The sequence below is a fragment of the Otolemur garnettii genome, unplaced genomic scaffold (genome assembly GCF_000181295.1).
Source record: "Otolemur garnettii isolate 467f Iridium unplaced genomic scaffold, OtoGar3 scaffold00020, whole genome shotgun sequence".
Lineage (NCBI taxonomy): Eukaryota > Metazoa > Chordata > Mammalia > Primates > Galagidae > Otolemur > Otolemur garnettii.
Genome location: NW_003852415.1, coordinates 3,735,854 through 3,747,369, shown reverse-complemented (window position 1 = coordinate 3,747,369; position 11,516 = coordinate 3,735,854). Strand labels below are relative to the sequence as shown.

General features: G+C 45.6%; 1 long non-coding RNA gene across 1 annotated transcript in view; it reads right to left on the bottom strand.

The window, feature by feature from the left end:
- LOC111724180 overlaps positions 1 to 11,516 on the bottom strand; it is a 22,353-nt gene that overhangs the window by 6,209 nt on the left and 4,628 nt on the right. Inside the window, exon 2 of the long non-coding RNA XR_002772521.1 lies at positions 4,411 to 4,569. This is a non-coding gene — a long non-coding RNA (uncharacterized LOC111724180). The remainder of the gene's footprint in view (positions 1 to 4,410; positions 4,570 to 11,516) is intronic.

Sequence of the window (11,516 nt, the reverse complement as noted above, 5' to 3'; positions counted from 1 at the left end):
GTGGGCCCAGACCGTATGCTCAGGCTTTCCGTGGGGGAGTCTGAGTCTCCCAGAAGGACATGCACCACCCCTCAGGGGCAGCAGAGATGGAGGGAGGCCAGGTTGCAGGGTGGCTCCATCTGTTGAAATAGGGCAGGAGCCACACTGGCGGCCTCGTGGGCTGAGCACAGCTGCTCTAGCGATGGGTGGGAGCCAGATGGCCAGGACTTGGGGCCTGGCTGACATGGCCTCCCAGGGCCTGGATAAGCACAGAGAGCTGGAACATGAGGCGTTTGAGAATCACTGTTCTGTTCACTGGGTATTTTCTGTTCACTGATTTGTTTGGGATGAAGTTAGCCTCAAGGGGAAGCTGAACTAAGGGGCTGAGGGGCGATGGTTGACACAACCTCCATGGCTTATGGGGGTTGCATAAGGGCCCTGCATTTTAGCCCTGGACAATCCTCTGTGTGGCTCTGGGGGTTGCTGGCCTTCTTAAGTAGAGCACAAGAGCCCAGGCCAGTGGAAGCCACCTCCTGACCTCGTTCCTACCCTGGGTGGGGGTGGGGGGGTTAGAAAAGTCACTAGGGGGAATAAGGACTTGAATAGCAATCACAGAAAATGAATTGCAGCAAGGGATATTCTAGTTATACACATAGATGTATTGGCCTGAGATGTTGAAGGGAGTTAGTTTTCTAATTCTAATTCTAATTTCTGGGGCGGAAGAGAGAACTTTCCTCTGTGTGTGACAGCATGCCTGTATGGAAAAAGTATGGCGGGGACTCCTCTTCCTTTATGCTCCTCTGTCCTCTCTCCCTCACATTTTAGTTTCTTCTCTCTTGTCCTGTTCATGTTCCACTTCTGCTTTCATTGTCTGAATGGGCCAAAGCCTCCCCTGGCTTGTCCCAGTGTCACTGGGGTCCTTTGAACTTGGACACAATTCAGCCAATGTCTGCGGAGTCCTACACCTGCTGCAGCTGAAGGTGCCCAGATGTTGGCTAGGGCACTGCTAGCCTGCTGGAGAGATCAGACAAGTAAGCCAGAGCCTAAACCCAAGGCAAAGCAAGGGCCACGTGATGAGAAAGGTACAAGCCAAGGAACACAGCCCTTGCGAAGGTCAGGGAAGGCTTCAGAGTGGCAGCGTAGGGAAGGTGGGTGAAGTTTCAGGCTGACAGAAACTAGTGGGGACAGGCAGAGGGGACAAATGAGTGGAACAGGGAAGCAGAAAGTGGAATATTCCAGAAATGGTAAGCAGACTGGCATGGCTGCACAGGTGGGGTGAGAAGGGTCTGATGAGATAACAGGCAAATTGGGACCAGATCATGAATGGTTTTCACTTAGCCATGAACAAGGCAACTACTGAAGGTTTCAGAGGGAGGGCATGTGATTAACTGGGCTGGGACTAGAAGAGTTCTAGATTTGGCTCCAATCCTAGGATCTCAGGAAAGGCACCTGGCCCTGATTCTGAACCTCCAGGCTTCTTAGGAATCCCCAGGGGAGCAAACAATTTGTGTATCTCAAATGTGACCTTTTCAGTAAGATGTTTCCTGATGACCTTATTTAGCAACCCAGCTCCTCTGATTTCCCGATTTCCCTACACTTCTCTGTTTTTTTGTTTTGGTTTGGTTTTTTGCATTTATCTCTTTCTAACACACTGCATCCATAGTTCATGTGGTTTATCCTCTGTCCCCACAAGGGCAGGGTCCATGTCTGTTCCACTTGCTACTTCCCAGCACAGTGCCTGCAATGCCAGCAAATTCATTCATTTGTTCGATGAAAAAATAAAAAATATCACCCTGTAGGGACCAGCATGGTCTCGTCTGCTGCCTCCCTGTCACTTCACTCCTGGCTTCCTGGCTCAGCAGCATCCAAGTCTCAAGTCTCGGAGAGGAAAAATCTCACTCAGAGAGCCAGACAGAGCTGTGTGGCTTCCCTCCCGCACTTCTCACCCTCACCAGGAGTCTGGGAAGGTTTGAGCTGTTGCTCCTTTCTTCTCCAGCCAAAAATCACTACTATGTTCTTTAATCTTGGAGGGGAGGCCAGGCGAGGAAATTTTCACTTAAGAGAGGAGAAAAGTTTGCAGGACTGAGGCAGCTCTTTCTTGATGTGATCAGAGTAACTGCACCCACATGTGCAGTGGGTCTGGGCATTTTGTTTCATTTTGGCCTGTGAAGTGGGTTATTATCCTTCTCATTCCTTAGATGGAAAAATGGAGAAGTTCATTGACATAGCCAAGGTCTCCATTCCAGATGAGGAGTCTGGTTTATAAATTCTGTTCTGTTCTCCTTCATCCCAGAGCTCATTCCTCTCTTTTGCCAGAGCAGCAGCTGAGATGCAGGATGTAAAGCTGGCTGAGTTCTCTGTCCAATGCACCAGACCACAGGCACTCTCTGCGGGCCTCAGGCTTCCCACCTGAGCTATGGGAGGTTTTGTGCCCCACCTCCCTGGGATGAATAAGGACAATGACATCATGTCTGCCACCTGGCCTGACCTCATCAGAAAGTACAGGCTATAACTGTGGTCACTGCCCATTCTGGGCAATGGCCAGGTGTCCTCTCTTCACTCTGACGTATATCAGGGCTAGAGTCCAAAATAGGGCTCACAACATTTGCAGACCCAGTGGATCCAAGGGAAACTGCACCTACCCCTGTGAGCAGATCCAGTGCTCTGTATCCAAGTCTGCTCACCTGGCTATGGTCAAGGAGGCAGAAGAGCCTGGACTAAACCCCCAGGTGTGGGGCTGTAGGTGGCTGCACTTTCATTCCTCAGGAACTTAGTTCACCTTCCTTGAGGGTAGAAGCCCTTTCTCTCACCCAACACTCCTTATCTTTTATTATGTGCAAGGTAAACAATATATTGTGTCTGCCTTGAAGACCTTTCAAGGGCAAGTTAGAGCATAGTCATTAAATAGGCAGTGGGGGCCATGGCTGGTTGTGGAGCAGGGGAGTGAGCTGACTGCACTGTGCTTCAGGGAGGTCAGGCAGTCAGCAGGGGATGGGAGGGAGGGAACAGACATTCCTAATGACCAGAGCTAGCATGCTAAGTGCTTACTGGGTGCTAGGAGTTCTCTCAAGCACTTTACAGATATTAACTTATTTCATCTTCATGGTGAGGGTACTGTTGTTGTCCCCCTTTTATAGACGAAGAGACTAAAGTGCACAGAGATGACAAGTGACAATGCTAGCACCGGGTAGAGCTGGGACATGAACCCGTCTGGCTCCAGAGCCTGAGCTCTTAACCTCTGCAGTGCTGCCTCTCACAGGAGTCTAGAATAGAGGGAGGGCCTGGCACAGGGCTGGGGCACTGGGCATGGCCGAGGGGACAGAATGAGATACGGCTGGTGGCTGAGCTCCTTGCCCTGGAGGGCTCTCCTGGGAAAAGACCAGGAAACCGTAAGAGCGATATGAACATCAAGCAATCTGCCCTGCACAGAAAACAACTACAGCCAAGATTACTTCTGTGGGTAATAGCAGCAACTGCCGTGCTCTTGGTCAGCCGCCCACACAGAGTAAGTTCTTCTTTCATGTAAGAGGGATTTTAGACATTCTCAGATAGAGAAATCTTATCTCAGTAGGAGCTTTCTCTGGACTATCTAATCATTTCTCAAAGATTTATTTATTTCTTAACTTATTCCCTTTCTTAAATAGGGATGAAGGCCTCGCAGAGAGGCTGACCTGGCTTTGGCTGTCCCATCACGGCCAATGACCCTTTTGCAGGGGGGGATGATCAGCTAGAGCTAACCAAAGGGAAAGGGGCCAGCCAGGGATGTAGAGGCAGGGCTGAGGGACAGGGAAGAGGCAGCTGAACCCAGGAAGGGCTATGTGACGCCAAAGGGCTGCCAGTGCTATTTTAACAAGATTATGCCTTATTCGAACACAGCACCAGAAACTACACTATTGATATAAGGAATATTTGAGAAGTAGAAGGAGGTTGTGGTTGGATCACACCACTCAGAGACCTTGGCTCTGACAGGCTATGAAGACACCATCCATCTTAATCCTTTCATGAGGAAAAAGTGTCAAGAGTTAAGGAACTCTCAGAAGAGCCCTGTCTGGCAGGTTCTGGGCCTCCCCCAAACCAGGGTCAGCTAGGCAAGAACCACTCTAGGGACCCCTAGCTAGAAGCTCAGTCTGGGGGGGTTTACGAGGGGCAGAGGGCATCCTAACCAAAGCCAGATGGTCTTCTACCCGCTTCCCAAGTCTCAGGAGCAGGGTCAGCTGAACAGTGTCCCTTTAGAGAAAGGGGCTAGGCTGTGCCTGCTCCTTCCTTGCGGGTTGAGGGTTTAGAAGGGATTAAGTGGGGCCATTGCTGGAGGGCTGGCTGGAGAGCCACAGCCCTGGAGCAGCTGGTGTGCTCTTGTTTCCCAGGCTTGAGGCAGGAGATGGCACTAGGGCCTAATGCCTGTGGGGAGGGGGATGACGGCAGGGGGCCTACCTGGAACAGCAGGTGTGGTTTAGGGCTTAAGCCCCAAAGAGCCTCAGGGCTGTTTCTGAGCCTCCCTTCCTCTTGATCAGTCCCCAGGAAAAGTTGCTTCTGGGTGTCCAGCTATGTCCCAGCTCAGTTTCTGACCACGAGGGTGGCTCCACCACGGCTCTATGGCACAGGGACAACAGAATGTTTCAGTGCTGGCGGATGTGGATGCCAGTCCTTCCTGGCCTCCTTGTGGCTCCTCCCCAAGCCCAAGCAGGCCAGGCCCCTCCCAGGTCCAACACGCTTGTCAGCATCTTCAGCAAGGTCTGCCTCGGGCTCTGAGGGGCAAGGGCTACTCCAGATGCACTCACGACCCCCAGCCTGCCCCCACCTCCAAATGCAGGCCAGTCAGTACCCTTCCCTGGGGTGGGTGAACTGGAGAGCTACCATTCATCTCTGCTGAGCAGGGCCTGGGGCAGCGGGTATGGGCAGAGCACTGCACTGGACTCCCAAGCTAGTCTAAGCCCTGGCTCTGTCACTTGCCCTCTCTTGAGCTTGAGCTCCCCCCTTCCTCTTGCTAGTGTGGGGGGCTTCAGTCCCGATGCAGGACAATGCCAGCAGGGCTGAGCTAAGAAGGGTCAGAGGTGGCCGTAGCCATTTCCTAAACTTGCTAAAATGCAGGTTTCAGGGCCCTACCTTGACCCACTGAATCTGAATCTCCAGAAAGGTACCTGGGAACCTGCATTTTAAACAAGTTCCCTACATCCATGTACATGAAAGAAGGGACTACATGCTGGGAAAGGGCAGACAAGTCCAAGGATAAAAATTTTATAATATGCACAAAGGGTTCGCGGTCCCTTTCCTGAAAGTAGCCATCATGGGAGCCCAGTCTCTGCAGGACAGAACAGCTGGGGAGCCCTGCAGCTAAAACTTGGCAAAACCTTTCTATGTTTCATTTTCGTCATGAGCAAAAAGAAGATTGGAGATGATCTCTCAGACCCGGCCACATTTAAAATTGTGAATGCAAGAAGCGAATCCTCTGAGAAATGAATTTAAAATGAAAGTCCAGGGTAAGGCCTCTTATACTATATAATTGGCTTCTTCTTAAATGTTCTTTTTACATTCTGGAAATAACATGATTCTAGAAAAAAATTCAAGCCATTCAAAATAATAGACAGTGAAAATGAAATCCGGTATGTATGCCCACTGCCCCACTCCTAAACATAAACAAGGTCAAGTTTCCTGTTTAGGTTTTCTATAAGAATTTTTCCAAAAATATGGGTTTAAAATAACCCAACCAGAAACATAGTCCCATACTTGTCTCGGTTTTGTTAGTACACTTCCATGCTCTATATATCTGCCCAGACGGTTCCTGCTATTCTTTCAACAGCTCAGTGTTCTGCTGAACCAGTGCACTATAATTTATATAAATCTGTCCTTGTTGACAGATATTTAGGTTGTTTCCACATTTTTGCTGCACAAACAAAGCTGTAATGAACATCTCTGATTATAGGTTTTTGTGCATATACATGAGGTCAGCTATAGGATAAATCCCTAGGTTGACGGTGATGTGGGGCTAAAATTCTGACAGATATGGCCAAATTGTTCTCCACTGAGGGTGAACTGGTTTTCATCACCCCAGCAATGCACGGGGTGCCTGTTTCTCTCCACCCATAATACCATATGCATTGTCAGATTTTTAAACTTTGCCAATGAATTGAAAAATGATATCTTCTTTGCGTTTGTAATTTTCTAATTGTCAGCAAGCACAGACATACATTATTTTCATGTTTATTGGTCAATTGACCTTTGTGTTTATTTTTTCTGTGAACTGTGCCCTTTTTAGTTTGTCTTACTGATTTTTAAGAAGTTTTTCTAAATTGAGGCAAGTAACTTTTTGTCATGTGTATTGCCAATAGTCATTCAGCTCTTCTTTACTTTATTTATGGCATATTTTGCTTACAGAAATTTCAGATTTTTCTTCGGTTGAAACTATCAGTCTTCTATATGGTTTCCGTATTTTTGGACTTGTGTGAAAAGCTGTTCCCATTTGAGGATCATAAAAATATTTGCCCATATTTTCCATTTGCATTGTTAAGTGTTTTCTTCTTTTCTAAATATCTTTGCTGCAGCTAGAATTTATTTTGGTGTAATGATTGTGGTAGGACCCGAATTTTTTTTTTCCTCAAGGGGCCAGACAGTTGTCCTAAAGTCATGTTTGAATAATCCATGTCTGGCTCCCTTCCCCAACCACCTCCCTCTAAAATCAAAATCTCAATTTAACTATGCAGTAGGATGGATACAAAGAACACAACAGACTCAGAGTCACAGTCCAAATTCCAGATCCAAGGATAAGTTACCTACCCTTCCTCTGCCTCAGTGTCCTCACCTACAAATGGGAACAACGAGAACCCCATCTGCATAGAGTTATTATGAAGATTAAAAGAGTTATTACAGGAAAGGGGTGTAGAAACATGCACCCATCTGCTGCACATAAGATGCACACCTTAGGCCGGGCCTGGTGGCTCAGGCCTGTAATCCCAGCACTCTGGGAGGCTGAGGTGGGTAGACCACCTGAGCTCTGGAGTTTGAGACCAGCCTGAGCAAGAGAGAGACCCAGTCTCTAAAAAGAAGCGGGGCATTGCAGTGGGCGCCTGTAGTTCCAGCTACTGGGGAGGCTGAGGCAAGAGGATCATGTAAGCCCAAGAGTTTGAGGTTGCTGTGAGCTATGATACCACGGCACTCTACCAAAGGTAACAAAGTGAGACTCTCTCAAACAAACAAAAAAAAAGTGCACCTTAGATTTTAAGGCACCTGCAGGTTCAAAGTGAAAGAATGAAAAAACATATTCCATGCAAATGGTAACCACAAGAGAGCTGGGACAGCTATATTTGTGTAAGTAAAAAAATGCCAGAAGAGATAAAGGAGGACATTATGTAATGAGGAAGGGCCAATCTGCCAGGAAGACATAACAATCAAAAATATACAGAGGGTGCCAAAATAATGTATATACATTTTAAGAAAGGAAAAGGCTGTATTAAAATTGTAACACTCAAAATACACTGATAACATTTGTTATCTTGTATATTATATCCCTTGTAATTGTAGAAGTCAAACCTGACTTGAATATTATAGGGTTTTTTTTTGAGACAGAGCCTCAAGCTATCACCCTGGGTAGAGTGCTGTGGCATCACAGCTCACAGCAACCTCCAGCTCCTGGGCTCAAGCAAGTCTCCTGCCTCCACCTCCCAAGTAGCTAGGACCACAGGCACCTACCACAACACCCAGCTATTATTTTTGTTGCAGCTGTCATTGTTGTTTGGCGGGCCCAGGCTGGATTCAAACCCACCACCTTAGGTGTATGTGGCTGGCACCTTAGCCACTTGAGCCACAGGTGCTGAGCTGAGTATTATAGTTTTAATACAGCTTTTTCCCTTCTTAAAATGTGTATATATATTTTTGGCACCCTCTGTATACTAGCTGAGCACCCAAATATGTGAAACAAATATTGACAGAACAGAAAGGAGAAATTGACAGCAACACAATAATTGTAAGAGATTCTAATACTCCACTTTCAATAATGGATAGACCAGCCAGACAGAAGGTCAATAAGGAAACAGGATTGAACAACTTGGTAGAGCAAGCGGACCTAACACACATATGCAAAACACTCCACCAAACAGCAGCGGAGTATATGTTTTTCTCAAGAGCACATGGAACATTCTCCAGGTAGACCACACGTTAGGCCACAGGTAAAGGGTGTAGGACAGTGCCCACACCTGGGAACTACTACATGCTGGCAATCACTGTCATTAATACTGCATATTAAATGTGCTTTGATCTGTAACATCATTTGGCAAATGTCTTTCAGGCCCTGTTCCAAGTACTGGAGCCAGGAGTGAAGAACAGTAACGAGAGCTGTGCCCCTTAAAAGAGGCTTATGTTTACATAGGGAGAAGGCATACATTTTTATTTCTAATATTTATTACCAGTCATCTTAGTTCATTCTTTTATTATGTCTAGTAGTTGTTTCAGTTGACAGTCCTGTTCTTTTTCCTCTAGGCAGTCAATCTTATCATCTACAATTTTGATGAGTTTGCCTCGTTTAGATTTTCAAAATGGTTATTGGCTTCTGCTTCTAGAATAGTGGTAAAGAATTAGGGTCATGGTGATCGTTCTTTCCTTGTATGAGTTTATGTCGTTATACTCACACACGTGATCATACTAAGCATTATCCATCTATTCCTAATTTAAAAAGAGTCAAAATCAGGGACACAAGTAGAATTTTATCAAATGTATTTTAGGATTTTTAGGCCTTATGGAGTTACTTATAGGATTTTTTTTATTTCTTTTGGACTATTAGTTTGTTCGTTTACATTAATAGTTTTTCTAGTGTTGAATCTGTATTTTTTTTCATATGGCCCCACTGGCTTGTGGTATATTCATTTTTTTATATAATGCTGGGTGATCTTATTTATTGCTATTTAATTTATGAATTGTGTGCCAATATTCATACATAAGATGTTTTAGTAATGTTCTCTTTATTGTGCCCTCTTTGTCAAGCTTTGGTATCATGTTGTGCTGGTTTCCTAGAATAATTTGGAATATTTTCTTCTCTGTGATCTGGCATAGTGGTGCATTTTATTGCAGTTTGGCCGGCGCCCTACCCACTGAGCCATAGGCACTGCCCTAGTGGTGCATTTTAAATAACATTTAAATTATCGGTTCCTACAAGCTGTCTAAACCTGGATTGTTAAAATGTTTTTTGATAAGAATTGTATGAAAACTCAGTTTCTTCCGTGATTATTGGTCTCTTGTGCTTTTCCAGTTCTTCTGGGGTCCAACTGATGATTTAGGTTTTCCCAGAAAATTATCAGACTTAGCTGGTTTTCACCTCAATTTGCATATGGTCAAACAGAGCATCCTCTAAAAATTCTATTTTTTCTGTATCAGTGGCTATTTCTCTATTTTAATATTTAATTTTATATATTGGCCTCTTTCTTCTCCACTCCTGTCAGAGTATCCATTCTTTTCTTTTTTTTTTTTAGAGTATTTATTCTTTTAAAAAAATCATCAGATGAGACATGCTTTTTCTCTATGACCCTGTTTACTATGTGCACAACCCAGAAATAGAGGAGCTAGAATTAAGGAAGGGGAGAGAAGGCATTTGAGAAGGACAGCTTGGTAAACACAAGTCATTCAACAAATATTTCAAAAGTGCAAAGAGCCTGCCCATATACTTCCTGGGCTCAAACACCCTATGCCTCTTTTTCCAGCTCCCCTACCCCTAGTTAAAACTCAAAATGCCCCCCTTCCTTCAACACCCAGCTGTCATCTCCTCTTACACCCTGTCCTGACTTCCCAAGGAGAAGTCAGTACCTTTCCTCAGACCTCAGATGACTATTCTTTTTTAATTTTGAAATACTAATTTAAACACAAAAAGGCAAAAGAATAAAACCAACCGAATCCACAAATGTTAACACCCTGCCAGTTTTGCTTCTGATCTTCTTAGTTAAAGGAAGTGCTGGGGATAAGCTAGCCATCCTTCCTTTCCCCTTTCACCCCCATTCCCTCTCTTCCCAGAGGCACCAGAGGCATGAACTTGGCAGGTATTGCAACAGAAATCGATAAATCCATAAGTCACAGCTGGGACTACTTTGTGATTTTTATGAAAATTAAATTTTTACTAATGGAATTATTCTGCAGTTTCTTTTTTTTTTGCAAAACTGTTTTTGAGATGTATTCATGTTAATAGAGAATGTATATATATGTGTGTGTGTGTATACGTATATCTAGAGATCAGCTCTGTTAAGATATAACTTATATGAAATAAAATTCTCTAATTATACGTAACTTGCACAATTACAAATTGTTGTAATTTGTATAATTGTAACTTATAATATCACAAGTTTTAGTGATTATTATCGCAGATATTGAGGTCAAGACCTCTTTTTTGCATTTCAAGCACTGCTGTCCTGGACACCCTTGGAAATGTCTGCTTATGCACACATATGACTTTCTCTAGGTAATGATACACCTGGATGTGAAACTCTTGGTCATAAAGTGTGTACACTTTCAGCTTCCTCAGCCCTTGCCAGAATGTCCCCTGGAGCTTTGTACTGCTATAATCACAGAATATTATTATTATTCTCAAGCTGTTTCCATGCTTACCTATCCTCGTCCCTGTGAATTACCGGAGAACATATGTATGGCAGGCACTCAATGAACACTTGAATAATGAAAGTCTAGCAGAGGAGACATCCTCAATGTGATAAGTCCATGAAAGGCTTCTGAGACCTTTTCTGGCTGAGGTCCAGGGAGGGCTTCATGGAGGAGGTGGCATTTGAGTTGGGCTTTAGGTCTGAGAGACTGAACAGATAAGGATGGGAATGATGACAAGAACAGGGTAGAAGCAGGTGGCTTGGACAGTTCAGTGCAATGTCTGATTTTCCAGGGCAATGTTCTTAGCCAAGTTGGAGTGAGTGGGGGCAGAAAGTGGGCCTGAATATTTTGTAAAAACTTCAAGGTGATCTCACACCCTACCCTCTGCACACAAAGAGCTTCTAGTAAAACCGCAGTGTGGGAAGGAACATTACCAGAAAGCTTAACTTAAGATGAGTCTTTGATGGCAGGTTCTGGGTCAGAGAGGAGCTCAAAGACTGGGATTCCTGCCCTGGGAATCAGGCCTGGCTCAGAGAGCCTGCTCTGCCACACCTCTTCCCTCCTCTGTCTCTGGGGAAAGATCAGGGCTGCTCTGGCCTCCCCAGACCCTCAGGAGAGCACTGGGATGGCAGCTCCTTCTAGTCCTCCATTCTGCTAGGGGCTTACACGTTGCCCATGCCTAGGCACCCCTTCCCAGGGCGGGCCTGGGCCTGGCTGAGCTGAGTCCCCTCCCTCTGTTTCTTTCAGATCAGCATCTCAGAAAGCAGGGGGAGGGTGGAATGGGAATGCTAGCCTTCTGTGCTCCCTGTTCATGTGACAGGAGCTGTCCTTCAGCACAGATCCCAGCTCTGGGCACCCTGCCAAGTGCAGGGGAAGGGGTGAAATGCACAACCTTCACTTCCAAGTCCTTTTGCCTTAAGCAACTTCAGCAAAACCACCAGCCGCAGCAATAGGAGGGTAAGCTTGGG